Consider the following 6,140-nt stretch of genomic DNA (forward strand, 5'->3'; position numbering starts at 1 on the left):
ATGCCAGTAGCTAGATTTGATGGGATGGCCAGACAGCATGGGAGAGAATGAAGGAAATATATGAAAAAAGCAGAGACAGAGAAAGGGAGAGAATAACGACAAGATCATTGGTTCCGCTGCCAATTGTGGATCCGAGAATCATTGCTGAACAATTAATATGAGAAATTGAAATGGAAATCTTTTCAGAAGTAATCTGAATTGTTCACATGAATTTAGTGAACCTGGCTGTTGCTGCTTTGAAATATCTCATGCGGGACTTAAACTATAAAATATTGTATTGTATCATTTGCCATGCTTTTTCTAAATTATCTGACAATGTTCCCTGTGGAAAATAAAGTCTTTACAAATACATATAAAAAATGAACATAAGGATTTCACTGAGAAACGGACAAAATATCTAGATATGGCAAGTACTCTGTTACTTTAATGTCATTTTTTAAGACAAAACTAAAACTTACCTAGACACTTCGAAATTATTTTAGATGTGGCCAATACTTTAACTTGACATTAGTTGTTACAATTTTCACTGCTAGTAGAGTTCAATGGAGTTCCAATCACAAGAGATATCGGACTGAAAAAAAGCACTAGATTAATATTCCAGGAAAAAAAGGTGATACAATAGAACAAAACAGAATTGGCAAGATGAACCTGTGCTTAGGGTCCACATTTAATTTGTTCCAAACTACAAGATAAATCTTGATCTTTTTAAATGTGAACTCCTTAGGTACAGAAATGTATTCATTAATGGATAGCAGGATCTAGATTTACTTGTTTTCCCAAATTTAGGTAATTGCTCATTTGCCTTTGAATCAGTTCCAACTCATAGAGATCCTCAGTGAAACAGAATGTAACATCGACCAGTCCAGAACCATGTACAAAATGGTGTCTATGTTGGAGCACAATGTTGCCGCCACTGTGTCAATCCCGCTCACTGAGTGTCTTCCACGGTTACACGGACCTTCTAATAAGCATGCTGCGCTTCTGCCACATGTCTTTCCGGATAAGGTATCAAAAATACATGAGAAGAAGTCTCAATATGCTCACATCTAATGAGCATTCTGGCTGCACTGTTTCAAGTTGGATTTGTTTGTCATTCTGCCAGTCCATGGTCATTCAATCTTCGTTGGCAGCACCGTAATCCAATTGCATCAATTATTTTTCCCCAGTCTTCTTTACTCATTGTGTGGCTCGGGTTCACCTGAGTCATAAAAGTGATATGTTTGTTTCTGAATATTCCCAAGAGGTCCTTTGCAGCACATTTACCCAATGCAATACAAAATCTGTGTTATTTATTACTGCTTCTGTGGGCATTGATTGGAGACCCAAGTAAAATCTAATCCTTGATAAATTCAATCTGTTATGTGTCGATCATGATGCGGTATGTTGGTTTCATTGTGAGGGTTTCTGATTTCTTTAAATTAAGGTGTAACGTACATTGAAACCTGTAGTGTTTCATAGTTATCAGGCAGTGCTGCGACTACGCTCATCGTCCATCAAGCACGTTTGGGCTATCTGCATATTACAGGTTATTAACGATCACTCCTTTGATCCTGTTGCTGCATCCTTATATACCTTGTCTAGCTTCTCAGGTCATTTGCTCTGCGTAGAGGTTGAAGAAATAGCATGAAAGGATGGAAAGTTCACAGACACCTTTCCTGTTCAAATGACCATCTCTTGACTATGAAAAGGTTCTTGATGAGCACACTTACGTGCCCTGTAGTTCCAGGACTCTGAAATGTCAGTCACCATCACCTATGATCTACGCAGTCAAACCCTTTGTGTGATCCATAGAATACATATAACTAGTTTTCAGGTACTCTCTACTTACATCCAAGATCAATCTGATAGCCTTCATTCCACATCCTCTTCCGAATCCAGCTTAGATTCTTCTAGTTCTCTTGTCAATATATTGATGCAACCATTTATTCTGAAATGTCTTCAGTAAAGTGTACTTGCATGTGATATTATCTTCTCATCTACATTTCCTTGGTCAAAGCTACCATCTTCCTTTACCTGTACCCCTGCCTCAGTTTACCATTCTGTTTCTCTTCTTTTTGAGGAGGGGCTTATAAACAAAAGAGAGCCCATATGGGAAACCCTAGAGGGTCCAGCAGACCCTAGTGTGTAGGCATGCTCAGGCAATGGGCTACACCATCCACTGTACCCCATGTCACAGAAGGACTCCCCTTGAGCCAAACCTCAAAGTTCTAGAACTGTCTGGGAATGAGGACGTCTGTTTCTCTTCCTAACTCTTGAACCATCTCCTGCCTTACAATCTTCCTAAAAGACTTGTGTAGAACAGATCAGATTGGTCTTGATTTGATGTTTCCAATGGTTCATTATTATTTTCAAAATCTCTTCAAAATTGGTCAGTGTAGCACACAGAGAAGTCAATCCTTGTTTACTTCACTATTTTCATCTATTATTTTCTGTGCCTGCTGTCTCCCTTAAATGTCACTAACACTGTAGTCTGTTGATCTCAAAATAAGTTGTATTCTCTTGGTCACCTGTCAAGACCATAATTTCTCCATTTATATCACAAGTTAAAGAACTGCTGTGTACTCCTTGTGATTCAGTTGTGTCATTTACTTCCTCTGTAAAGACCTTCCTTAGCATGCGACCCAATCAGAACCAGCATCTAGAGCTCATTTAGAGGCAATGCAATGTCTTTTTTTTTCCTCTTTGAGTTTTGATTGTTTGACTAAATAATAATGTGCACAACATAGTAGAAATTTAGATTCAGCTCTGTCCTCTCTCACACTGCCTAAACTTATCCATAATGCTCTTGCTAACTTTCATATAACTTTTATTGAAACATAGGAAAGGGGACATGCCCATGCATGTTCATTCCTAGTCTGCCATATATTTGTTTGTCTTTCTTCCATCAAAATGAGGTGGACGATCAGAGTTCCTGGTGGGGACACGAAGGGAGGGAATGGGCGAAGGGGAGAGGATAGGAATCTGGAGATCACAAAGAAGGAACATGTTTTGAAACTGATTGTGGCAGCAACTTTACACTACTGCTGATGATATCGGTGTTGCTGTCCTAGAAGAACAACAGGAAAATAAAACGATGTGAATAAATACGCTAGCCAGTCTTTGCACTCCTCCCACCATACCATCTGGACTGATGACAGCTATTTCTAAAATCTAGAGCGTTAAAGAGACCTTAGAAGATCAGTCTTCAAAAGTTAGTGACAATTGGAATCACATAATGCATTTAAAACATCTATTGATACCAAGTTTCAACCCCAGAATTTTTATTTAATTTTTATGGGTTATAGCCTTGCCACTGGAATTAAAGTGAACCACCAAAAATTAAATCCAAGCCACACGAACAAGCAATCAAAATCAACCTATGAGGTCATTCTTTAATGTTAGTTGTCATCTAGTTGCTTAACATTTATGACCCCATGTGTGTAGAACAGGACGGCTTGCTTTGGATTCTCAAGACTGCTAACTGCTTTTGGGAGCAAACCGTGAGGTCTGACTGCTAGCGTGCTGCTAGATGAGTTCAAATGGCTTATCTTTCAACTAGCTTGCAACCTAGTGTGCTCTCCTATGCAGCAATGATTAGGAATCATTAGAATATATATATATATATATATATATATATATATATATATATATATATATATATATATATATAATTTATTGCTTCTTAAAAAATAAATAAGGCAAGTGAGGTGGACAAAGGTTAACTGACTTGTGTGAGGTAAGATATTACTGTATATATGAGTTATTGGTTGATTGATTCCTGTATTAGATATTGGTAGCCCATGTAAATAAAAAACAGGTAGAGTTTTAAAACTCTACCTCGACTGCGAAGCCGCTCCATCCAAGGAAAGAGAAAAGCCAACCCTTTCCTGGAATATTCGAGTCTTCTCTGATTGGACAATGAAAGAGTAATACTTTTCATTGGCATTGTGTTTGTGGTAAGTGCGGGGGTCCTTTAAAATGTCTGAGGAAAAATATGTTCTTATTGCTTCATTTTACAATGAAATTTTTAAAATACCCTCATATTTTCAGACATTGTTTATTAAATACATTATTAAAAACTTTCCAATCTGTTATATAAATTTTTGTACTCTTGAGAGAGATTGTTGGTCCAAGTTTTCAGAAAAATCTATATCCATTAAACATTAAATAACATTTTAATATACTAAATGTTAGAAGAGAGAGAGTGTAGATCTTATACTTGATACCTACACAGTGCATATGCTTAAGGGGACGGCCTATGGAATCAGCTAGTGTTGCGTTTAAGTAGTGACTTTCCCCATATGAGCTGTATGCCATTAGGAAAGTCACTTGGCTTTTCTCAATCTCAGTTTACATATAAACAATTATAATTATGCTATATATGATGATAAAGTTAGTTCTTATGAATATACAGTATATATGTGTGTTCTAGTACTTTTAGTTCAAAGGAGGGAGTGGTCATTAGTATGTGGCTGGAGTTGGTTAGACATTTTTTTTAATATAGAATAAGAAAGCAAGTAAACTAGGTTTTAAGGGGTAAGTTAGTATGTGTAGAATAAGGTGTTACCATGAATATGTTTAGGGGAGATTTTACTAAATGAAGAAACTGAAACTTAGAGGAGGCGAGCCCCACGTGTCTCAATGCCATTAGTCAATTCTGACTCATAGTGACCTAGTAGGTCAGGATAGAGCTGTCATTTTGGGTTTCCAATGCTCTAAACCTTTACTTGAGTAGAACACCTCAATTATATCCAGAGGACTGTTGGTGGATTCAAACTACTGACCTTATTGTTTATCAGTCCAAAAAGATTCCTTAAATCCCATGCGTAAATGCTTCCTATTCTTGGACTCCAAGAAGAGCTCTGGATAGTATCAGTTCCATCTCTGACATTGCTTTCCTTTAACCTTAAGGATTTTCCAAAGGTCTTCTCTTGTGCTCTTCCACATAAACACTTGAAATACTAGTTAGATACTATGCTTTCCCACATGAAGGAGCTCTGTTGGCACTACCAAGTTGGTAGTTGCAGGTTGGAATATGAACTGAAAAGATTAAGTTTTTGGCTCTGGGAAAGCTTTTCAGCCTCAGAAGCGCTGGAGAGGGTCCTAGGAAGTTTATTCAAGTCAAAGGCTGTGGGTTTGGATTGAAAATTTGCATGGTGGGCTCTTTTTGGCAGCATATACAAAAAAAATTGGAATGATACAGAGAAGATTAGCATGGCCCCTGAGCAAGGATGACACCCAAATTAATTCCACATTAAAAAAAAATACTTGCATGGGAAACTTCCTACATAGCAAGCACATTCCACTCCTGTTCAGTCCCCTAAGAAATCTTTTTTGGGATGAGGTGTCTAGAAATCAATACGATGTTTTTAAATGACATAGAAAAACTGATAAAGATATCTGGGTTTATAACATGCACACCATCTACAGTCCCTGCTAGAGATAAGCACATGCACCCGTTGTCTTTAGAAAGTAGCCTTTACATCGGGACATTTCCCCCTTATGGAAGGGTCGCAGTGAAGGAGACAAGCCAGTCAGGAGACGATGCAGTGTAGCAATGATGAAACATACAACTTTCCTCTAGTTCTTAAATGCTTCCTCCCCCCAACTATCATGATCCCAATTCTACCTCACAAATCCATCTAGATCAGAGGATGTACACTGGTGCAGATAGGAACCAGAAACAGAGAATCCAGGACAGATGATCCCTTCAGGACCAGTGGTGTGAGGGGCGATACTGGGAGGGTGGAGGGAGGGTGGGATGGAAAGGAGGAACCCATTACAGGGATCTACATATAACCTCCTCCCTGGGGGATAGACAACAGAAAAATGGGTGAAGGGAGACATCAGATAGTGTAAGATATGACAAAATAAAAATTTATAAATTATCAAGGGTTCATGAGGGAGGGGAAGTGGGGAGGGAGAAGGAAAAAAATGAAAAGTTGATGCTAGGGGCTTAAGCGGACAGCAAATGTTTTGAGAATGATGAGGGCAATGAGTGTAAAAATGTGCTTTATGTATGGATTATGATGAGTTGTATGAGCCCCAATAAAATGATTTTTTAAAAAGAGCTGTATGAACCCCCAATAAAATGATTAAGAAGAAAAATTTTTTAAAAAGAAAATAGTAGCCTTTAAAGGAACAGTGGACCTATCTCCTCA

At 38.0% G+C, this 6,140-nt stretch overlaps 1 non-coding gene across 1 annotated transcript; it reads left to right on the forward strand.

The window, feature by feature from the left end:
• The first annotated feature begins 5,139 nt into the window (after positions 1–5,139).
• Positions 5,140–5,245, forward strand: LOC142427023 (U6 spliceosomal RNA). Its single transcript, XR_012779866.1, has one exon. It is a non-coding gene; the product is annotated as a U6 spliceosomal RNA (small nuclear RNA).
• Positions 5,246–6,140: the final 895 nt, after the last annotated feature.

Source organism: Tenrec ecaudatus, chromosome 14 (assembly GCF_050624435.1).
Source record: "Tenrec ecaudatus isolate mTenEca1 chromosome 14, mTenEca1.hap1, whole genome shotgun sequence".
Lineage (NCBI taxonomy): Eukaryota > Metazoa > Chordata > Mammalia > Afrosoricida > Tenrecidae > Tenrec > Tenrec ecaudatus.